This window comes from Trichechus manatus, unplaced genomic scaffold, assembly GCF_000243295.1.
Source record: "Trichechus manatus latirostris isolate Lorelei unplaced genomic scaffold, TriManLat1.0 scaffold00222, whole genome shotgun sequence".
Classification (NCBI taxonomy): domain Eukaryota; kingdom Metazoa; phylum Chordata; class Mammalia; order Sirenia; family Trichechidae; genus Trichechus; species Trichechus manatus.
In genome coordinates this window covers 28,696-53,394 of record NW_004444158.1, presented here as the reverse complement: position 1 = coordinate 53,394, position 24,699 = coordinate 28,696, and the positions used below count along the sequence as shown (strand labels likewise).

Sequence of the window (24,699 nt, the reverse complement as noted above, 5' to 3'; positions counted from 1 at the left end):
CTAGTGCCTTTTCTTCTACTGGAAGGTCATCTGGTGTTTTGTTTTGGACGCCTACTGGAGCCATCCTGTCCTGTTTTTGTAAATGTTTTCATATTGTCTACTGTCTTCAGGGCATTCAGTGGTTATTTTCCTCATTTATTGATCGTAGATTTGTTTGTTTTATCCTGCTTCTTTGTTTTATTTGGTTATGTCTGAGCAGGCGGGCTGTGCGTTCTTTGTTGTTTGCTTATCCGTGGGCACGATACTTTTCACCTCCTTCTCCAACGGGCAGGGTCAGTCACTCAGGTATGGTACAGCAGGGCAGGTCCAGCTGAAGGGCAGTTGCTGGGATGGGTTGTTTGTGGCACGTACCAGGGCTGACAGTATGGACCAGGAATCAGTGCAGGGCAGGTTCCAGTAGGCCGTGTGCTGCTTGGGAATGTGATGTTCAGCGCATGGTGCAGGTAGGCAGGAAGGGGGGGTAAATCCTAATGTGTGGAGCTAAGATGGGTATGGGAAAGAAGAGAGAGAGGAGAGAGGGAGAAGAGCCAAAAACATAACATACACACAAACCAAAAAGCGTGCTAAGGGAGCTTGCTATTGGAGTGAAGAGATGAGAGACTGAGAAATGAGGAAAAACAAAAAGAAAAAAAAGAAAAAAAATGAATAAATCAAGAAACTGGAAATGAAGAAAGACAAAAAAGGGAATAAGAGAGAGAAGAAAACAAAACAAAGAAACAAAAAAGAAATGCTCTCAGGGATGTCCCTGTGCATCCGCACAGAGTAAGGGAATAGCTTCCAAGCCACATGACACTTCCCAGCTAGAAGGGGTTTCCAAGCTGAGATTAAAAAAAAAAAGAAAGAAAACAAACAAATCAAAATGAAACAAATCAGAGCAAACAAACAAACAAAAAAGCTCCAGGGGTCCCACCAGCATGGCAGCAGAGGCCGGGAAGCAGTCCCACAGTCAAATGGCACCTCACAGCCCCTCAGGAAGAAGCAAAAATGGTGCACAGAACCAGGCACCAGAGAGAAAGAAGGGGGAGGTGGTCAGAGGCAAGGAAGAAATCCAAAGAAAGAGAAAAAAGCAGCCAACAGAAGGCACTCAGGGAGCCAACCAGTGTGAGCAGGCGGAATCCAAGTGACACCAGAGTGCTTCCTGTCCAAGAGACTGTGGCTGCAGGAAGCAGAGGAGGCTAAGTGGGGGTGAAGAAGGGTGGGGGGTGGGAAAGCCTATATTGCTGGTTATTGGTTGTTCTGTCTCCTGCTGGAAACTCCGGGAAGCTGCTTTCTTGTACCCACTGTTCCCTGATCTCTGATAGGAGTCCAAGATGGCGGATCCACGCTGCAGTAACTTAAAGGGTCCTCTGCATGTATCTCTCCTCACTGTCTGTTCTAGGTCTATTTCTTATTCCATTCGGTGCTTGGCTGAGTTCTCTTTCTCTTCATTTGATGTGTAGAGTTTCAGGATTGATGTGTGACTCTGTTTGACTTATTTTTTCTGCTCTTTGCTACAGAGGGATGGCGTGGTGCTTCCGACTATAGCGCCATGTTGCCAGGAAGTCTCCATATATTTTGAGAACCACTGCTCTACTATTGGTTCTCAGAATTGGTCCCTAAACAGCAGCAATAACATTGCCTGTAAACGTGTTAGAAGTGTAAATTCTCAACAGGGGTTCGAACTGGAATGAACCTGTTTGAAGCCCTGCATGGTAGTCACTTTCAATCCTGGTCTGGTTCTGAGGCCCAACTACCACTCCCCCCCGCTGCCCCCCCAACAAGGCTCTGGTTCTATGTGATGATCCCTTGCTACAGTTTGATATATAGAAATGGCCTTCTGGAAACCAGAAGGTTTATTAAAACAAAAATAACAGTATCAATGGCAACTAACAACAATAATCTTCCCAATAACGCCACGGGACATATTCTAGTGGAATTCTCATTTTGCATGGGAAAAAATGAGGCTTTGCAAGGTCCAAGAGTTTCCCCAAGATCTCACAGCTAATTATTTGCAGAGTTGTCACTGAAATCCAACCCTGCTGGCTCTGCTGAGCCTACTATGGACCACAAATGCACCATTAGCCAGCATATACCCAGAGCCACTTTCTAGTAGCATCATTTTAACTTTGTAAGGTCTTGATTTCCCATCTGCAAAATGGTGAAGCTGAATGTGATTTGTGCTAAGGTTGCTTGAACTCTAAAATTCTATGATGTCACCCACTAGTGAGGGGACTCCTGGTGGTGCAAACAGTTAATGCACTCAGCTGCTAACCAAAAAGTTGGAGATTTAAGCTCATTCAGAGATGTCTCAGAAGAAAGATCTGGTGATCTACTTTCAAAAAATCAGCCTTTGAAAATCCCACGGAGCACAGTGCTACTCTGATACACTTGGGGTCACCATGAATAGGAATGGACTCAATGACAAATAGTTTGGACTGTTGGGGAATTGAGTTAAGGGAAGGGCAGCACCTTAACGGATGACATCACTGTAATTTCAGAATGTGATCACTAGGTGACAGCGTTGTATTTCATTTTGATATAGTTCCCAAGAGCCTATTTTGCCACAAAAAACTCTACCCATATACCTATTATGAAAATATGTATTTTTCGCCTACAGGTTTTCTGCTTAGCATGGAATTACCCAAAAAGAACTTAGGGCAAAACAAGTATAACCCCCACCCTTTTTCAATTATTTTTGAATAATTTGACCTTTTAACTTAAAAATAGTCATTTTGGAAGAAAAAATTGGTCAGCTTTTCTTTGATTTCCTTATGCTTATTTTACTTCAATATTGATTTGATCTTAAATTGCATGTGTTGGAGTTGGATATGGAAATATTATTACAGCTTAAGGCCCATTAAAAAAAAAATCAAACCCATTGCCATCGAATCAATTCCAACTCATAGCAACCCTATAGAGCAGAATAGAAGGGCCCTATACGGTTTCCAAGGAGCAGCTGGTGGATTCGAACTACCAACCTTTTGGTTAGCAGCCTGAGCTCTTAACCACTGTGCCACCCAGGCTCCTTAAGACCCATAGAGGAATTAATTGGCTTTGCTGTTGGAGTCAATCAAGGGATTTTATAAACATTTTGATATTGATGAGCGGTCCTTTTAGAAAAATATTACTTTCCTAATAATAGCAGATGGCTTTTTACTCTGAATGGGACATTTGCTTGGCTTTTTGCAGCCAAAAGTGTAAAAATACTTTTTACTCAGACTACATTCTCAAACTTCTCTCTCAAAAGAGCCAAAACTTTCCACCCAATATGAAATTTTTCTGAACACAGAGAGGTGATTATTTCTTTAACACATACACTAGATTGATTCTTTCTTGGTTTTCAGTTAATTCCAGGCCCTAAAACCTCCAGGTCTCTGCAATTTCCACATGAGATATACAGATTTCAAGGACCTTCTCCTTTGTAATCTGTCTTTAACCTGCAGGCTGAACTGCTGAGCCACCAAGCCCGCCGCTGCTCCCCAGCGCTCATCTGGCTCTCTTGAAGGTGTACATGAGCTCCACAGCCACAGGGACCTGGAAGAAAGTGGACCCAAGATTGAGGCTGTGTAAAAATCCTTCTCTGAATGTCTCCTCTGAGCTGCAAGGCTTCTATAACTAAAAAATCAAACATTAAAGGCATTTCTCTCACTGTAAAACGTTAAGCAACATGCAACACAAGTATGGAACAGACCAGTAGTGACACAGGCAGTCTTACTACTCTTTACTATAAAGAGTCATGAGAGCAAAGTATCATTTCACAATCTCAAGTTTCATTTTAATAAGAGTACCCAGGGAAGAAATAACAAAACACCTACAAAAAAAAAATTGGATAAAATTTATAGGAAAACTAGTTAAAGAAGGAATAGTCACAAAAAATACAAATGACAGTAGCACATTATTTTCTAACATCTCTAGGGCTTCCTTTTGGATTCAAGGTATACACTCTGTGCCCCCAGAAAAGTGAATTTATTGATTTACCACTAGGAGAGAAGGAAGGCTGCCTTTGCATTTTGAAATTCTTTCGAGCCTCCCTTAATAACATTGAAAGGGCAGAAAGGCGGAGGCAGGGCAAGATGGCGAAGTGAATGGATGCCCCATTTACTCACCCAGCAAGTAACTCACTAAACAAGGAATAAAAACAAGCACAAACTGAGATCTCAGAACTCCAGATGAAAGCTGAGGTGTTGGAGAGTTGGGGTGAGTCCAGAAGTTGGGAAGAGGAGGAACTTGGATAGTACAGAAGCAGGGAGACCCTATCCACTAATGTCACAAGCATTCGCTCATCGTAGGCAACACCCTCAAACAGGGAATACAGAAATGAAGCTAGTCCCAGGAAGCTGTAGCCCAGTTTTTTAGGGTAGCACAGATTGGCTGTGGGAATTTATGAGCTGTGCAGTTGGGAGGGGTAGAGGGCGACCGTGACACTGTGACAAAGTACTGTTGAATCTTGCTGAGGCCCTAGATGGACAGGCACTAGGATGAGGAGGAACTTCAAGGGCAGCAGGGCAAGGAGAATATTTCAGATATGCTATCGCGACTCAGAGGAAAATGACTAGCTCCCTGCCCACAGCAGGACACCATGGGAGATCCTGTGAAGGGGTGCCCATGAGGGAAACACATAGAGAGCTCCCCACCTTCACTTCAGGAAATTCAAGCCCCACCATTCATGCCAGAGTCTGCAACTAGTTAAACCCTTCCTTCACGCGCATGCATATTGATTCCAAAGATCAAGCATCTAGAACAGAATCAGTACCAAAAAATCCTAATGATAAGAGTGCCCTCTTGTGCATCTCAAGAGAAGATACCAAGCCCACTGCTGCTAGGCGAATTCTGACTCATAACAATTCTGTGAGTGGAATGGAGCTGCCTTTTGGAGTTCCCAGGACTGTCTTTGCAGAGGCGGACTGCCACATCTTTCTCACATGGAAGAGCTAGTGGGTGCAGCCCCTGGCCTTTCAATTGGCAGCCAGGAACAAACAGGGCACCCAATCAGAAAATTTTCCCACCAGAATACAAAATTTACAGTAAAAAAATATATAATAAAATGGCCCAAGTTTAAAAAACATGGTAAAACACACAAAAATCACAAGAGAAGAAGAACCAATCAGAAGCAAAATGTGAAAAAGAGGAAATTTCTCCTATGGAGGCCAGACTAATGCAAAGAATTGATAATTTTCGGACTACGGGGTAAATATGTTTAAAGAAAACAAAAAGCACACAGAGAACAAACTAACAAAGATCAGAAAACAAAGGGAGGAATGAAATGAAAGCCTCAACAAGGAAAATGAAAACATTAAAAAAAAAAAAAAGCCATAAGAGAAATAGTGGAACTGAAGACTAAAGCAATTGAATTAGAAAGAAAAAAAAAAAAGAAACACTCAGCAATAGAGTCAAACAGACAGAAAATAGAATAAATAAATTAGAAGACAAAATAACTGAACTTATCAAGTGTCAAGAGAAACAAGAGAAAATAACAAAGAAAAGTGAACAAACACAAAAGGAAATGGGAGATTCAATTAAGAAATCTAACATTAGAATTGTTGGAATCCCAGAGCACCATGACAACAATAAAGGCTCAGAAACAATTTTCCAAGAGATAATCAGAGAGAATTTCCCAGATCTGAACAGCGAACCAAGACTGCAAATACAGGAAGCTACACAAACTCCAGTTAGAACACACACAAAAAATCAACTCTGCACCGTATCTTAATAAAGTTCTTGAAAACCAAAGACAAGGAGAGAATTCTGAAAGTAGCAAGAGAAAAATGCAATATACCAATAGTGAGCAATTCTTCTCAGAAACTCTAGAAGTCAGAAGACAATGGAATGACATACATAAAATACTGAACGAAAACAATTGCCAACTAAACTTTTTTCCCCAGCAAAGATGTCGTTCAAAAATGAGGGGAAAATCAAGACATTCCCAAACAAACATAAGCTCTGGAAATTTGCCTCACCAGGCCAGCTCTTAAGTATTACTCAAGGAAATACTCCAGATAGAAAGGCAGGAGCATTAAATAAATACTCATTTCTATACTTTGGGAAAAAATAAACAAAAAATAAGATATACGCGAGATCTCAAAAAAACTCAATAACACAAGCAATCATAAGGACCAAGTATATGACATTTTCAGGGAATAAAGTCAATAATTAAATCCCACAAACAATACAACATCAGGTTTGTAAGAAATAAGTACACAGTAAACTTATCCAGTATAGGTTGTATATTGATGTTAATGGAGACACACCAACAGAAATGAGGGAGGGAGGAGCATATCAGGAATAGGTTTATTATGTTAAGGTTGTATATTAACCGTTGTTCATATGTTCAATGTTGTTGCAGTTGTGAGTTGTGTAGTGTAACATATGTGGTAACCACTAAGAAATAACCAAGAAGAAACATTCAGAAGAAAAGAAAGGAGACAACAAAAGCCCATATGCTAGGACACAAAACAAGTCTCAACAAATTTAAAAAGACTGAAATCATACAAAGCATCTTCTCTGATCATAATAGTATGAAGATGGAAATCAACAACAGAAAAAATAAGGAAAAATAAATAAATACATGGAAATTAAATAGTACTAAAAAGCTATTGGGTCATAGAATAAATTAAAAGTGAAATTCAAAAATTCCTAGAATCAAACGAAAATGAAAACATAGTGTATCAAAACCTTTGGGACACAGCAAAAACAGTACTCGGAGGGAAATTTATTTATTTATAAATAAATATTATTATTTTTAATATATAAAATTATTATTTATTTATAAATGCCTACATTAAAAAGAAGATCCAAAATCATTAACTTAAACAATTTAAACAAATAGAAAAGAAGCCAAAAGCTATCAGAATAAAGGAAATAATAAACATCAGGGCAGAAATAAACAGAATAAAAAAATAGAAAAACAATAGAAAGAATCAACAAAATCAGAAGTTAATTCTTTGAAAGGATCAATAAAATAGACAAACAACTGGCTAGACTGACAAAAGAAAAAACCAGAAGAGGGAAATAACTAAATTAAGAAATGAACTTGGTGACATTACAACTGATCCAAAAGAGATAAAGATGATTATAACTTATTGCTATGAAAAATTGTACTCCAACAAATTTGAAAACCTAGATGAAACCGACAAATTCCTAGAAACACACTACCTACCCAAACTAACCAAACAAAGGTAGAAAATTTAAACAGATCCACTACAAAATAAGAAATTGAAGATGTCATCAAAAAACTACCAACGAAAAAGCCCAGGACCAGATGGCTACACTGGAGAATTCTACCATTCAGAGAAGAGCTGACACCAAACCTGCTTAATCTCCTCAAAAACACAGACGATCTACTGAACTCTTTCTAGGAAGCTAGCATGACCCTAATACCAAAACCAAAGACATCACAGAAAAAAGAAAAGAAAATTAAAGACCAATATCTCTTATGAACATAGATGCAAAAATTTTTCAACAAAATTCTAGCCAACAAACTTCAACAATATATCAAAAAAATCATATGCCATGATGAAGAGGGATTCATACCAGGATTAAAAGGGTGGTTCATCATTAGAAAATCCATCGATGTAATCCACCACATAAATAAAACAAAGGAAAAGAACCATATGATCATATCAATCGATGCAGAAAAGGCAGTCTATAAAATTCAACACCCTGTCCTGATAAAAATTCTCAGCAAAATAGGAATAGAAGGGAAATTTCTCAACATAATTAAGGGCATATATGCCAACATTATACTCCATGGAGAAAGGCTGACAGCCTTCCCTTTGAGAATGGAAACTAGAAAAGGGTGCCCATTATCACCACTCTTATTCAACATTGTATTGGAAGTCCTAGCCAAACCAATAAGACAAGAAAGAGAAATAAAATGTATCCAGATCAGAAAGGAAGAAGTCAAACTATATTTACAGATGACATGATTCCATACATAGAAGACCCTAAAGATTCCACAAAAAAACTGCTGAAACTAATAGAATTTAGCTATGTAGCACGGTACAAGATCAACACACAAAAATCTGTTGGGTTCCTCTACACTAACAAAGACTACACAGAGAAAGAAATCAAGAAAACAATACCACTTACAATAGCCCCCAAATAGATAAAATACCTAGGAATTAACCTAATCAGGGACATAAAATACTTATACTATGAAAATTATAAAAGACATCTCATGTTCTTGGATTGGAAGGTTTAATATAGTGAAAATGTCAGCGCTACCTAAGACGATCTACAGATTCAATGCAATTCCAATACAAATTCCAACAACATTCTTTTCTGAAATGGAAAAACTAATGACCAACTTCATATGGAAAAGAAAGAAACTCCAAATAGCCAAAGCAATATTGAAGAAAAAGAACAAAGCAGTAGGTCTCACACTCCCTGATATCAAATCATAGTATACAGCCACTGTAATCAAAACAACTTGGTATTGGTTCAACAATAGACACATAGACCAGTGGAATAGAATTCAGAACTCAGAATTAAACCCAGCCATCTATGAACAACAGATTTTTGACAAGGGGTCAAAGTCCATTCAGTGGAGCAGAAACAGTTTCTTTAATTAGTGGTGCTGGCAAAACTGGATATCCACTTGCAGAAAAATGAAACAGGACCCATACCTCACACCATACATAAAAACTAACTCAAAATGGATCAAAGACCTAAATGTTAAGCCTAAAACCATAAAATTCCTGGGAGAAAACTATGAAGAGACAAGAGGAATTTGTATTACTCTGGAGTAAATGACCTTTGTTCCATGTAATTTATGAGATTTTCATAACATCAAAGAGCCTCTTACAGTCATTTGTCATGTGTCTATTACAACCCCCATCACACTGCCTGGATCTTGTAGCTTGGCCACTGGGTCATATTCCATTTCCGTGGTCAGGCATATTACCCTGTTGCCTTGCCCTAAAGCGGTCTCTTTTTAGTTGTCTTAGTGGTGTGATTACAAAATGGATGGTCATAATAGCAAAATTCTTTCACAACTATTCCAGTGTTGGGATGCTTCTGGTGTTTAACCTGCAAATAAACAAACTTTTACTACACATCAAGTATTTTATCAAAAGTCTATAATCTCAGCACTGAGAAATGGTCCCTACCCTCAAAAAGCTCACGATCAATTTGAAAAGCCAAGACTAGTGTATATAAAACAGCAGTAAACACCATCGATGTGCTAAATGAAGCAGCACAACCTTTAAGTTATACGGGATTTCAGGAAAAGTACCAGACTGTGATCCCCTCATCAGTACTTCAGTAAGGGCTATTGTTGTTAGCTGTTGTTGAATCAACCTGGACTCATGGCAACCCACAATATAGAAAACACTGCCTGGTCCTGAGTCATCCTCATGATAGGTTGCAGATCTGACTGTTTTGACCCACGGGGTTTTCAATGGCTAATGTTTTTGGAAGTAGACCCACAGGCCTTTCTGCCTAGTCTGTTTTAGTCTGAAAGCTCCACTAAAACCTGTTCAGTATCATAGCAACACACAAGCATCCACTGACAGACCTGACAGACAGATGGTGGCTACACATGAGGTGCATTGGCCAGGAATCAAATCCACGGTCACACACAAAAGGCGAGAACTCTACCACCAAGCCACCAATGCCTCATTTAGTAAGGGCTGCTAACCAAAAGGTTAGCGGTTCAAATCCACCAACAGCTCCTTGGAAACCTATGGGGCAGTTCCACTCTGTCTTACAGAGTCTCTATGAGTCAGAATTGACTCCATGGCAAAAGTCTGGTTTTGGTTTTGAGTTATGAATAAAGAAGGAGTCCTGATGACACAATGGTTAAGCGCTTGGCTGCTAACTGAAAGGTTTTTTGTTCAAACCCACCAGCCACTCATGGGAGAAAGATGTAGCAGTCTGCTTCCATAAAGATTTACGGCCTTGGAAACAGTTCTACTCTGTCCTATAGGGTCACTATGAGTCAGAATCAATGGGTTAGTTGTGAATAAAAAGGACAGAGAAATCCACCAAGAATAAAATAGGAGGAAAAAACTAGTGGTGGTACCCCTTCCTTAAATTTAAAGAAATCCAAGCCAACTAAAAAGGTTTTAAAAGTACCTTAGAAGATGTAGGTTCTTATAAACATTGTTGATATCATCCGAAGCATCACCAAGACAGCTCTGTAGGTGCCTTCCACACATGAGAGCTTAGAGTGTGATCTGCGAGGCTGGCTGCCCTGGCCAGAGGCTGCACTCTGACCTATCTTCTCCTCCATTTCCCTGAACATCACAGCCGTGACTGTGTGTCCTACTTTGAGGAACTTGGCCTACATTTCCTGGTCTTGCCCTTTGTTTTCCTTGTGATGCACAGTGGGTGAATTTGTGAGAGAAGCATTCTGTCTGTTTCATTTGCACTTCTGTGCAAATGTGCTTGTATTTAGCTTAATACAAGCAGCTTTAACTGTTCCAAGTGGGTTCACACAACAGATAAGCAAGGACTGTCGACAGTCAGCTCAGAGGCAAGCCATCTTCCAGGCCAGCATCTCCGGTGAGTCTAACAGTATTGCTCATACCAAAGATCAGAAGTTCAAAGAGACAAGGACCTTCCGCCAGAACTGACAGAGAGAGGAAGATTTCCCCTAGAGCCAGCACCTTCAATCCAGACTTCTAGCCTCCTAAATTGTGAGAAAATAAATTTCTGTTCGTTAAAGCCATCCACTAGTGGTATTTCTGTTATAGCAGCACTAGATAACTAAGACAACTGTCTACCATCAAAAAGCATTTGGAAAACGTACTTCATGCCAGCACTGAACAAGACAATAACTAAAGCATGAAGCCTGTCCCCACTAAGGACACTGTCTGGACAAAGAGGAAAACACGAGAAGCTAGTTATAGTACAATGTGTTTGGTAAAACAATAAAGACACATGCAGGACATAATAGGCACTTAAAGAGGGGTATCTAACCCAAGGAGGTCATGGGTGGCATTTTGGAAGAAGTGGCTCCTAAACCATAGCTTGCATGAGCATAAGAGGAAGTGGGCTTTGGAAGTGCACATTGGAAGTAGATGTTGGAAGTGGCTCTACCACTTCAAGTTACCCGAAGCAAGTAATTTAACCTCTTTAGCCTCAGTTTTCTATGTAAAATGGGGCCAATAATGCCTTCCTTTCAGAATAACTGTAAGGAATATAATGTTGAGAAATTAGCTGTTAAAGAAAGTACTTAATAAATAATGACTCATTATTATTATTCAAGAGCTTAGCAAGATAAAGTCTAAATGAAAGAAATGCAGAAAATTGAAATGATAAAAATATCAAATGCAACAGTGTGATCTAGCAAGATAAGCCTTTGAATTGTGTGATCAGTTTTGAAATTAGAAAGTCTTTGGAGTGTTTTTAGTCAATTCTTGTTTCTAGAAGCCAAATAGGCAAATTAGGAATGAATGAGAACGGAGGATATGAAAACAAAGAATTTTGAAATGTTAATAGAAGGAGAGGGGGATGCAGGGTTAGGAAAATATGTGTTTAAGACTGGGGAAAATCTTGAGTATTCTTATAGATTATGAAGAAGGAACCAGAAGAGAGGTTCAAATAGGGCAGAAAGGGAATATTTGATAAAGCAAAGTCCTAGACTGGATAGGCTGGGATCAGATCAAGAGCCCAGGTGAGCCGGTTGGCCTGGGCCAGAACAGAGACACCTGATTCCCAAGACTGGAGAAAAGCAGATAACCTTTGGTGAGTGTGTATTTGTACAGGTGTATTGGGATGGCATACCAGTTGCTGTTGAGTCAATTCCGACTAATGGCCACCCATGTGTGTCAGAGCAGAACTGTGCTCCATAGTTTTCAATGGCTGATTTTTTGAAAGTATGATCTTTCAGTTAGCTTCTGAGCATGCTAACCGTTTGCACCACCCAGGGACTCCTAATTACAAGGGGTAATATATGTAACAGCTTTATACTTTTTTCATAGATAATATTATTACATATTTAGTTTCTCCTTCTTTTATCAATTATCAGTAGTTGATTGTCTAAAGCTTTTTGTTTTGTTTTGTATTTGGTTAGGAACCTGGACTTTTGGAGTCAGGGGAGCCCCGGATTTCATTTCATACTCTGTCGTTCACTAGCTGTGTGACCTTGGACAAGTTACTTACTCATTTAGATGCTCTCTCAAAAATTTGAATATTATTGTTGTTGCTAGAATTAAAAACAACAAACAATAAACAGAACGTAAACTGTTTTGTATAATCCTCATCTTATTTTATGGGCTATTATTAACCCTTGCAAGTCTCTTGTGAGTTATCTTTTTTAAGCCAATATTTTACTTTTCTTGCATGTTAGTTCAAACCTACCAGCAACACCATGGAAGAAAAGCCTGGCAATCTGCTTCCATAAAGATTACAGCCAAGAAAACTATACAGAGAAGTTCTATTCTGTTAACACATCGATCACCATAAATTGGAATTGACTTGACAACAACAGGTAGATTTTTTAATTTTTCTTTCTTCCAAATAGATTTGGAAATAATTATTTACACAGCTAATATGGCACTCTTCTTAGTTTTGATAAATTTATGTGTATTTTGTAAGTAGGCTGGTCTGAAACCTGAGGCATATTTGACCTGACCCTTTCTTCCAACTTTTAATCCATTAGCACATTTTACCTTCATGAGGCTTCTTTCATCTGTCTCTTTTCTCCACTATCATCATCTCCTAGTTCGTCCTTATTACATCATGTGAAAAAATATTGCTTCTACTCTCTTCTTCTATGGCTAGTCTCCCTTTTAATACATTTTTCACACTTGCAAAAGTGTGATCTTGAAAATAGTAAATCTTTGGGGGACCTCATACCATCAAGAAAGCAGTGCCAGGAGCAGAGTGTGTCCTTTGGACAGGGGTCCCTGAGCCGAGAAGCTCCTAGTCCGGGGGAACACTGATGAGAAGGCCGAGAGAGAGAAAGCCTTCCCCTGGAGCTGACACCCTGAATTTGGACTTTTAGCATACTTTACTGTAAGGAAATAAATTTCTCTTTGTTAAAGCCATCCACTTGTGGTATTTCTGTCGTAGCAGCACTAGATGACTAAGACAGAATCTGGTATCGAGAGAGTGCGGTGCTGCTCTAACAGATAGCTAAAATGTGGAAGTGGTTTTAAAACTGTGAATGGATAGATGTGCAACCATGACAGAGGACCAGCAGCAGCAGAGAACCTACAGCAGCAGAGAAGCAGGAGCAGCAGAACCAGGAGACCGGTGAAAGATGGCTCTGGAGCTGACCCACGGAGCCAGAGAGCTGAATGCCTGTGAGCAGGAGGCTTCTTGGCAGAGTGGGGTGCCTCTGGGCACTTATTGGTGGAGCTAGGCTTGCCGACCCACGGAGCGAGGGAGCTGAGAAGGCTTCCTGGCAGAGTGCGGTGCCTCCAGCCACTTACAGGTGGAGCTCCTGAGCTTTGGAACACTTGCCCCAGCAGGGCAGATGCGGGCATGAGGCCTGAGGGCTGAGAGGCCATAGGAAGCAGAAGCTGAAGAGACAAGGGACACAAGAAGCCGAGTTGCTTCAGCCTCAAAAGGTGGCAGATATCAAGAAAGTCAACAACTTCATCCACGAACAAGACTTATATGCCTTAAAATCTATTAAGATTCCAGTGAAAAACCATGGGATCCTAACGGAGATGCACAAAGAGCTAAAACCCCTCCTGAGCCCTTCCTCAGAGACCAGAGTGACCTTCACGGAGCTGCCGGACCCAGACAGAGCAGCTGCAGGTGCTGGGGGCCAGTGCAGCCAGCTGACAGATTTCTTTAAGGGGATTGACCAGAACATAGAGGGTGCAGTGCATCAGAAAACTTTTTACATGAAAGTTACTGCATCAAGACCTCCAATCAGCCGCTGCTTCCTGCTACTCAGAAGTCACCGACAAATGGTGCGGACTGTGGAATTCAGTGGTGGAATGCTGTTTTTATCATGCTCCTGATTGGGATTGTTTTGCCAGTGTTTTATTTAGTCTATTTTAAAATACAAGCTACTGGCGAGACACCTAGTAGCTGGAACACAACAGCTGTCCCCAATGACTGGATAGCAATGACTGCGATTCCAGGGAAAGCCCCCAAATTAGCGATGCCAGTGCCAGCCATCCCCAATTCAGACAGCCATTTCGGTCAGACTACCCACGCAGGGAACTAAGCTTTTTGTTTTTAAAGAATTAGCCCAGCTTTAGCAGCTGGGCTCCTGATATGCATCAGCTGTCACTGGCCACATCCTGAGGTGCTGCGTTTTCTCCTCTACGACTGATGGACACCTTTCAGACGTCACTGTTGTGTTCTTAATTGCACTCGCCCTGGGGAAAAGCCTTCCGTGACATAAGGCTACGGGACCCAGTCACTGCTCCTTCGCCCTCCTGCATCCAGAGAGGTAAGAGAGACCGTCACGGGTTGCTGCCTCTTAAGGACGTTTAATGGACTGGCTGTGAGTGTCCCCCACGTTGGATGTGCTGGGGAAGAGGACTGGCCTTAACAAGGAGGCCTGCAGTGTGAGCCACACCTGGGTTGGCATCTGGCTGCCTGGCTGTTTGCAGCTCCATGCTTGCTACGACGGGGGACCTGCTCTGAGAGGTGGTGCTCTGTCTCCCCAGCAGAGCTGCCTCAGCCTCCTTTAGGGAGTGACCGGTTAAAATTGTAACAAGCCCTACTTCAAGTTTGCCTCATCAGTTAGCTTTTGTGAGGCAGTGTCACTCCTAGACTTGAAAAAGCCCCCAATCCAAACTGCCGTAATACTGAAGAAACTGCGGTTCTCTTCATTGCACCTTTAGACGTGCTTAGTCTGAAACACAGGCATGTTTTAAGTCCCACTGTGGTGTGGCTGGCACCTCCTGGCAGGACACACTGGGCTGTTGCCCAGTTTCACACAGGGAGCGTGTCCAAGTGAGCATTCTTTGAAAGATGTCGTGCTGGCCCAGGGTGCAGACCTGACTGGGTGTGGAGAGAAGGATGAAGGCCTCTCTAATGAGGCTCCAACACGTGTTCACTTCCATCTGCCCCTCTTCTAAGGCCACACAAAGCCCCTGGAAGGGTGGTGTCGGGAGCACGGGGCACTCTGCCCGCTCCTTCCCCAACTCTGTTCTTGGGGGTGCTGGAGCCACAGCACGAGATGGGGCACAGTCACTTTTCCTAGGTGACGCCCCGAGAGTAACGCTATGTACAGTGTAGCTTAGTGCTGAAAGACTCAACACCTAGCGGGGCATCTAGGGGTGCGGCACACTGTGACAGGCCACAAAAGGAGGAGGCCTGGTACCTGTCAGCCTGAGGTGTGCCCTGTGAGAGGTGTCTCCGTCCCCTCCCCCCAGGACAAGGCAGCATCGATGCTGAGGCTGGAGGGGCAGGACCAAGGGGTGGGGGGCCCACTGCCGCCCCGGGAGCTTCTCTGGCAGGAGCCCAGCCTCAGGTCATGGAGGGGTGGAAATTGACTCCTCAGAGAGGTTCATAGGGAGCCAAACACTGAGCTTTGATGGGAGTGGATGGCATTTGACCGCCTCAGATTGGCTTTTTGGAAAGGCCTTGACACATTTTGCCTAGAGATAAATGTAAGCGATCTCTTCACTGAGAGGAGGAGGTGTGGAGAGAGTACTTGCAGTAGCCTTCCATTTTCTTATCAGTTGGTGTGAAAAAGCAGCAATTCGCCCAGGTTCAGTTACCAAATTTAAATAATCTTCAAAATTTAATGTTTTCTTAGATACCAAAATGATCTCCGGGATAAAATGAACTTGGGAAACTTTGCTACGGGAAACGTTCTGATGATGTAATGGCTTTTCTGGCCTAATGTTCATGCTCGCTGTGCCGCCAGGGGGCACGCTTCTCCCACATCTGTCACCACAACCCAGGCCCAGTCAGAACCCTGTGGGAAAGTCACTTTTGCCAGGCAAAGAACAAATATCTGTATCCGCTACTTTTCTTAAATGGAATAAAATAATTTCTTCTGTAAAGGAAAATTGAGTCCTCCCTTTTTAACTTGGGGGTTGATAATTCAGAATTAAAAGACTCGGGACAATGGTGGAGAAGATGAAGGTGTCCAGGTCCTGAGGGTCCTGTGTGCCCTGTGTGCCCTGTGTGCCCTGTGTGCCCTGTGTGCCCTGTGTGTCCTGTGTGCCCTGTGTGCCTGGACACAGCAGCCCAGGGCTTGGGCCAGGGTTCCATGAGCCGCGAGGGACAGGAAGTGTAACTAGCAAACTGCTGACTGGCCTGCGTAACATGGTTTACAGCTGTGTTATCAGGTGTACGTAAGACACACCATGGAGCTCATTTCTTGCATATTTTCCTTCAGTGTCTCGGGAGTTAATGCTTTAAAGAAATAATTAGATTTATCGTCTTCAGTCTTTTTGGTTGAACGATGGTGGGCTCACAGTGGTTAGGAGCATGGCTGCTAACCAAAAGGTTGGCAGTTTGAATCCACCATCCACTCCTTGGAAACCCTATGGGGCAGTTCTACTCTGTCCTATAGGGTCGCTGTGAGTCAGAATCGACTAGACAGCAATGGGTTTGGTTTTTTATTTTTTTAATGTTGAAGCCTGGAGAACCTCTGTTGTCAAGCAAATGGTGCCCTTGTTTTCCTGTAGGGAGATGAGGCTGCAAGGACGAAGCAAATGCTTCAGGGTTACCCAGAGCAGCCACCAACCACCAAGGGCCCGAGGGCAGCCTGCACCCACTGCCCTGCCACTTTCCTTGAAAAGGTGTTGCTTTAAATGGCCCCAGCTCTGTGCTGACCTGGAAGCCTGTGTCGGGTTGAGGGGGATGATCTGGGTGCTGAAATGACTGCTCCTACAGAGGGTTTAACATTGTCCATCAAGTCTAACTGCTTTATTTATTTCTGAGTTATCTAAGATTGTTTTAAAGTAGGTGTGTGATGTTTCCTGTGCCCTTGACTGGAGAGCCAGAAACCTTATACTGGACTATTATTTTCGGTAGAGAAAATCTGTAATTGCCAGTAGTTGTTATCTTTTTTTCTTCTTTTTCTTTTTATTAAAGTAGATTCATTCATTCAGCAGACTGTATGCTGGAGATATGTCTGCCCCTGCTGGGGCACAGCTGTGGACAGGACAGCATCAGCCCTGGTAGAGTTACCTTCTCAATAGACAAGCAAAGAAACACAATAGCTTCAGAGGTGAAAAGTGGGGGTGAACTTTGGATTTCTGAGATGATATTTGAACTGAATCCACGTGCAGAATCCTGAAAGATTCCCACCAGTCATTCAGTTAATCTGAAGTCTGAATGAACTTCAGTTTTTCAACAGACAAAAACTATGCTTAGGAAATAAAAGACTCAAGATGGGGGAAAAGCCAGTCCTTTATACATTGTCCATAAGGACATCAAGAAAAAAAGTAGAAAACTCTGTTTTGTCTAAAACCATTGCCTAGTGCAGAGGGCCTTGGTCCAGAATCACAGGGTGAGGGCCAGGAGTCGGCTTCTTGTACAAGCAGGAGCTGAGGCTGTTGGGAGGGGGATCACCTTGTCCACAGGCCCAGGGGCCAGTATGAACAAATGGTCAGCACTGAATGCAGTTTTTAGAAGAGCAAATACAAGGGGCAGATTTCTATACAGTGATGGTGAAGAACTTCGGTTTCCCAGTCATTGGTGTTGAAATCCTGCTGCAGATTGGGACAGCATTCTGGAGCTGTCCACATGAAGCTTGTCTCGGAGGGTTTGCAGTTTGCTTGTGGCCGCTGTTCAGGGGTTAAAGCCTGCCTGCGCCCTGTCAGTTTCTTCAGCGACAGCCATTGCTTTGATGTCAGTTTTTCAGCCCAGAGCAGAGGTACTTCTGTCCCTCTCCTGGCCAGTCTCCTGGCTTTCCTTGGAAGCTTCCTCATGATAGAAGCCAGGGCTGCCTTCACGTGGACGTGTTTGGCTGAGAGAGTCACAACATTTGTGTGTGACGTGGAGTTTTACATTTTTGCTCTCCCTAGCAGGACCGAGGGGGTTCTGTGCCCTGTGGATTGGCAGGTTGGCAGCCCATCCCATCCCCGAACCCCGCACCATGCCTTGGGCACTCTGGTGCCCTGTAGGGACAGTGCCAGAGAAGGTCTTGGAATAATCCCCCAGTGGGCTTATTCAGTCACTTATGCAAGCCACTTGCATGGAGCACTGCCTCTGTGCTGGGCGCTGGCTGGGAGCGGCCTGGCCTGGGAGCACGCGGGCTCGTGCTAGGCCTTCTGGGCCACAGTGGATGGCATGTGCGGGGGCTGGGGCATGTTTAATGTCATGGAACTGAGAAAACAGCCATTTGGCTGGCAGGGGCCGGAGGCTGAGCTCAGCTCAGCTGTAGGAAAGGCCCAGAGAGTCATGATGATTTCTTTTTGGGAAAAGGCTGGGCTGCCGCCCAAGGAGCAAAAACAGTCATAGCGTAGCCCACAGTGCTCTCCAGACACCATGTAGTGAGGGCTTCAAGAGGTCACGTGCACGAATTCGTCTTGTCCTCCCAGCAGCCTTACCAGGTAGGCGCTGCTATTACCCCATTTTACAGATGGGGAAATGAAGCTGGCTGAGATCACATGGCTAGTAAATGGCGGTGTGTGTGTGGGGCGTCCATGCTATGGCCTTGCTGCTCTGGGGAGGGCACTGATGGGCCTGGTGCTGACTCACAGACCATGGTGGCTGCTTGGGCCCTTCTGCCTGTGCTGGGCTGGGATTCTGTTCTCCCAAGGCAGGGCTTCAGGAGACAGCAGCAGAGAGAGACGAATGAAGACTATTTCTCCTGGTTGCACCTTGGGACACTGACCCTGCAGTGACAGATATGTCAGGTCCATGGTCTGGACCCGAAGGAGAACGGTACAATCAGGATTCACCTGCCTGTTTTCTTGATGGTGCAAAATCAACTGGATTTATACCCTGAGCTAGTGAGCCAGACTCCGTGACTGTGAAAAGTAAACCTGATTTTTGTCAGTAAAGGTGCCTCAGCTGCTTCCCTCCCAGGCCTTAATGCCTTGGGACAGAGGAGGGGCAGCTGGCTTTACCAGGCCAAGCAGAGAGATGGGGTGTGGGGAGTGGGGGCAGCATCCATCTTTGCCCGTTCTCTAAGAGCCAGCTGGGTAGAGTGGAGCTGCTGAGGAGCGGTGAAGCCAGCCCCCCTGCTCTCCTCCTGCACAGCCCCAGAAGGATGTGCATCTTCTTCAACCTACAACCTGTGCCCTCTGCAATCCCTGCCCCAAATTGTAGGGGCCCTGAGACACTGTGACAAAACAAAACAAAACAAAACAAAAATCTGTTGCCATTGAGTTGATTTTGACTCATAGAGACCCCGTAGAACAGAGTAGAGCTGCCCCATAGGGTTTCCAAGGCTGTAATCTTTATGGAAGCAGACTGCGACATCTTTCTCCTGTGGAGCAGCTGGTGGGTTTGAACCACTGACCTTTCAGTTAGCAGCTAAGCACTTAACCGCTGCACCACCAGGGCTCCAAGACGCTGTGACAGACAGCGCTAATTGGGAGGGCGACACCTTATCACATCCCAGGGAGACTGATGCCGCCATCTTTCCCCCTTTGGAGGATCTTTCCCAGATCTTCAGCAAGCACTGGGTTATTTTTAATCACCATTCACTACCCTGAGTAAGGAACATGGGCTTTTTTATTCATTCATTCAAAAACCTTTCAGAGCACTAACATTCCAAGAGGCTATGCCATAATAAGATGTGGCCCCTACCCTGTAGGTGCTTATAATCTAGTAGGAAAGATAAGACCTATGCAAGAATAGTGATATGGTAGACTATGCTGGGCCCTACAAGGGCGAAATAGATGAAATGGTAGATAAAGTAAGAAAGGTTTTCTAGAAGAGCTGGCATTTCCTTACTTGACACATGAAAGGAGAATGGGATTTACTACAAAGACAGTAGGTGGCTCTCCAGAAAGAGTGCTCTCCAGTATGAGCAAAGGCCCAGAGGCTGGGAACCATGGGGACCATGTGGACAGGGAAGGAACTATCCTAGTGGCTTGAAGTGAAGGAAATGTAAATGGAATCATGGGAAAATTCTGCGGCTAATAGTTTGGGGCCAGGTTACGAGCAATCCTAACTTCCAAACTTAAGTGATTTGGACATTATTTGATGGGCAATGGGGTTCAACCGAGAAGTCTTTGAGCAGTAGAGATTGTTGATGAGCACTGAACTTTAAGAAGTTATCTCACAGATTTGGAGAGACTTGATTGGGGGAGGGGAGGCCTTCAGAGGTGATGTAGGCCACAATTAGCAATTTGGTTATGATGAACCTTAGTGTGGTTTTCTTCTGTTTGGGGTTCATTAAGCTTCTTTGATCTGTGGGTTTATATAGTTTCATCTAATTTGGAAAAATTTCAACCACAATTTCTTCAAATATATTTTCTGATTTCCCCTTCCAATTTAATGTGATAATGCCATTTGATGTAGTTCCACAGCTCACTGATGTTTTGTTCATTTTTTTCCGTCTTTTTGTTTAATTTGGTATAATTTCTATTGCTGTTTTCTTTTTTTTTAATTGTACTTTAGGTGAAGGTTTACAGAACAAATAGTTTCTCATTAAACAGTTAGTACACATATTGTTTTGTGACATTGGTTGGCAGCCCCGCAACATGTCAACACTATCCCTTCTTGACCGTGGAGGACTTTTTTTTTTTTTGGGGGGTGAAAATATGCATGGCCAGGGATACACCATTTCAAGGATTTCTGCATGTACACTGCAGTGACATCGATTATGTTCTTCCAGTTGTGCTGCAATTCTCACTATCATTTTCCAAATTATTCCATCACCATTGTCTTCAACTCACTGGCTGTTTTCTTTTATACTGTCTAATCTGCTATTAATCCCATTCAATGCATCTTTCATTATCGGAATTTTCCATTTCTAGAGGTTCTAGTGGGTTTTTTTTATATTGTCCATTTATTTTCATATAGTCTTGAATATATGGAGTATATTTATAATAGTTATCTTAATGTTTTTGTCTGTTAATTCTACCTTTTATGCCATTCTAAGTATATTTCTATTTGTTAATTTTTCTCCTGGTTATGGGTTCTATTTTTTTGTTTCTCTACACACCTGGTAATTTTTGATTGGATGCTAGACATGGTGAATTTTTTGTTGTTGGGTGCTGGATTTTGTTGTATTCCTTTAAATATTTTTGGGCTTAGTTCTGTGATGAGTTCAATCTTTTTGAGGCTTGCTTTTAAGCTTTGTTAGAGGAGTTTGAGAGCAGCTGTTAGTCTAGGGCTAATTTGTCCACACTACTACGGCAATACCCTTGTGACAGCCAATGTTGTGTGTTATTCCTGGTACTGAGTGAGCTCTCTGGATTGTTCCACTGACTTTTTTCTGTTGGTTCTTTCCTGGCCTCAGAGATTTCCTCACATGCATGTGCAGATCAGTACACAGCCAGACTTAAGGGGATCTCTGTTCAGCTTCCCCTTCCCCAATATTTCCCCCACAAATTCTAGCCAAATTGTCCTCCTTGAATTCCAAGCTCTGTCTCTTCAACTTAGCAAGGCCCTGGGCTCTGTTTGTGCTGTGGCCTGGAAACTTTCCAGGCAGTGAGTTGGGGGCACTCAACAGTTTTACCTCATTTATTTCTCTTCTCTCAGGGATCACTGTCCTGTGCTGCTTGTTGTTCAACGTTTCTTATCTTTCATGTGTTTTTTTTTTTTTTACTTGTTCGCGGTGGAAGAATACATCTGATTTGTTATTCCATTAAGGCCAGAAGTGGAAGTCCATAGGCTACAGTTAGGGTAGGGCCAGACAAAATGATGGCATGAGGGCAAGACTGGTTCAGAGGCAGATCCAAAGGAACAGGCCTGTCGATATCTCTGAATTTGTGAGCCTGTCCTGGATCATGGGACTTCAAGTCAGAAGGGGCAGATTTTCTGGAATGGCTTGAGACTGAGTCCACTGAATCCCAGGCACTGGTGGGACTGCTGCATTGGAGGTGTGTGGCTGATTTGGGTTTAAGAAACATTGCATTTCCCCTATATGTCAAGTGCTAGGCTCCATGGTTTTGAGGGTATTATCTCAGCTAAGCGTCTGGAAAGAAGGACAGCCCATGGACAAGTGATCCAGGAAGTGGGGAGGTGTTATCCTTGCTCCTTATTGCTACTTTAAGATCATTGCTCCTCTCTAAATTCTCTTACTCCTTTGAAGCACATGGCATCAGTACATAGTACCTACTGCACTTCCTCATTGCATCATCTATAGGTCTTCCCTCTCTTGAATTCACTGGCCCTTAGTACCTGCTCTCACTCTTGGTATCCATGTGGATCAGTGATTCCTCATCTTTTTCAGGTCATATCATATATAGAAAATAATAAGTACAGCACCCTGGGGTAAACCGGAGGGAATTTGATGATCTCTATATGGGCCCTAGGAGTCCCTGAGCGGTGCAAATAGTTAACGTACTTGACTACTGACCAAAAAGTTGGAGGTCTGAGTCCACCCAGAGGCACCTCAGAAGGCCTGGCAATCTATTCAGGAAAATCAGACACTGAAAACTATGGAGCACAGTTCTACTCTGACACACATGGGTTCACCATGAGTTGGAGTCAACTCAACAGAACTTGGTTTATATGGGCTTAAATGTTACAGATAGACAAAGAAGTAGTAACTGGAGGGTTTTGTTCTGACTTGGTTTGTTTTTGAAATGAGTGACTGAAAGGCATGCTTTTACCCTGATGGGTATGCTCTAGAAGAAAGGGAGAAATTGATGCTGCCAGAAAGAGGAGATAGTTGCAGGACTGAAGACTTTGAGAGAGAGATGATGGGATTTAATATACAACATGGCCCAGATAAAAGCACAGACAGTTCATCTACAGCGACTGGAGGGAAGACAGGGCAAATGGGAACAAATGCAGACAGGCTCCTGGATTTCATGGTGGGAAGATTAGTTAGTTCTCATTTGATTACATCTGTTTTCTCAATGAAAAACGTGACAGGAAGTAATCAGCTAGAAGAGGAGGAAGTGGTCTTGGAAGTTTGAATAGACAGAACAAAATTTAAAACAGTGATGTCAGCAAGTAAGGACACAAACATACCAGGGAGTTATAGTTGCATTTCTGGGCAGTGTTGTGAGTCTATTTAAAATTTGTGGTCATCACATGATGAACATATTTAATGTTACCGAACTGTACATGTGAAGATTGTTGAAATAGCAAATGTTTTGTTACCTACATATTTACCACAATAAAAAAATTGAGAAAAAAAATTTGTAGTTATAGTGGAATAGAAAGTTCAGAATTTTGCCTAAATACACATGGAAACTTAGTATATGACAAATGTGGCAGATTACTGGGGTAAGGATGGACTTTTTAATAAATGGCGCTAGGATAATTTGATAACTATTTGGAAAAATACAAAATTAAATTCATACACAAGAATAAACTCCAAATGTATTAGAGGTCTAAATGTAAAAGATGAAACCATAATAGTACTAGAAGAAAACATGGGTAAGCTCCTCTCTTACCTTGGTGTAAAGAAAGTCTTTCTAAATATACTCAAAATCCACAGGCAACAAAAGAAAAGACTGCTAAATTTGATCACATAAAAATATAAAATTATGCATGACAAAACACACCATAAAGTCAAAAGATAGCTGATACACTGGAAGAAAATATTCATAACTTATATGACAAGGGGCTAATATCCCCAATATAAAAAGAACTCTTACAAGTGAGGAATAAAGGACCAAAAACCTGATAGGGAAATGGTAAAAAGACATGAGCAGACAATTCACATACTCAAAAGGGATTAAAATGGTCCTCAAACATGAAAAATGTTCAGACTCACTCATAATAGAGAAAGACAAATTGAAACAATGTTGAGATAAAATTTCTCGCCTATCAGACTGGTAAAAGTAAAAAATATGACAACATACTCTGTTGGCAAGGTTGTGGAGAAACAGGCATTCCCATAGAATGCTGGAGGAAATGCAAATTGGTAAAATCTTCGGGGGGAAATTTTGGCAATACCTGGCAAAACTAGGCATGAACTTATCTAGCAATCCCACTTCAAGGAATCTACCCTGAAGATATATCTCCAATAAGATAAAAATACATATGCACAAGGTTTCATTGATACATGCAAACTACTGGAAACACCTCAATTTCCTATTCATAGGAAAGTGGTTGAATAATCTGTGGTGTGCATCCACATAATGGAGTACTATGAAGCTGTAAAAAAGAATGATGAATACTTCTATGAGCCGATCACTCTACGGAGTGATTTCCAGATATACGATTAAGCTCCACCTCTTAGAAACATAGTTAACATTTCAAATACTCTTCACATGCCCCTCCTCCAAATACATAATTAAAACCAACTAGGATGTATGTGTGTGGGTACCCAAATTGGAATACAAACACTAAAAGATGATCTTAACTGCATTAGAAATGAATAACATAACCACACTGAGGGAAGCTGGGGACTGAAAGTAACTGTGGGGAACATTATTTTGGTTGGATAATGTAAGGTCAAAACCAAAAGAACTACATAAATGCTTATTAGTAAATGTTTTTCTCACACAGGTATAGGTTAGCAATTCTGAAATGATATGTATACTATAACTGAACAAATAAGTAAAAACATTGTAGATAACGAGAGCTAGTTTATCACCATAGGTGAAAAAAGTTACAAAAAGGGAAGGGAAAGGCTGAAAGTAAACCCTATAGTGTTGAATTCTGAATTCAAATCCAAAGTATTAGTATAAATTCATGGTTATATGTGTGTGTGTATGTATATATGTGTATATATGCATATATGTGTGTATGTATATATACACACTAGCT

At 42.2% G+C, this 24,699-nt stretch overlaps 1 pseudogene; it reads left to right on the top strand.

Annotated features, from left to right (window-relative positions):
- The first annotated feature begins 4,686 nt into the window (after positions 1-4,686).
- Positions 4,687-14,107, top strand: LOC101350927 (lysM and putative peptidoglycan-binding domain-containing protein 4-like; annotated as a pseudogene).
- Positions 14,108-24,699: the final 10,592 nt, after the last annotated feature.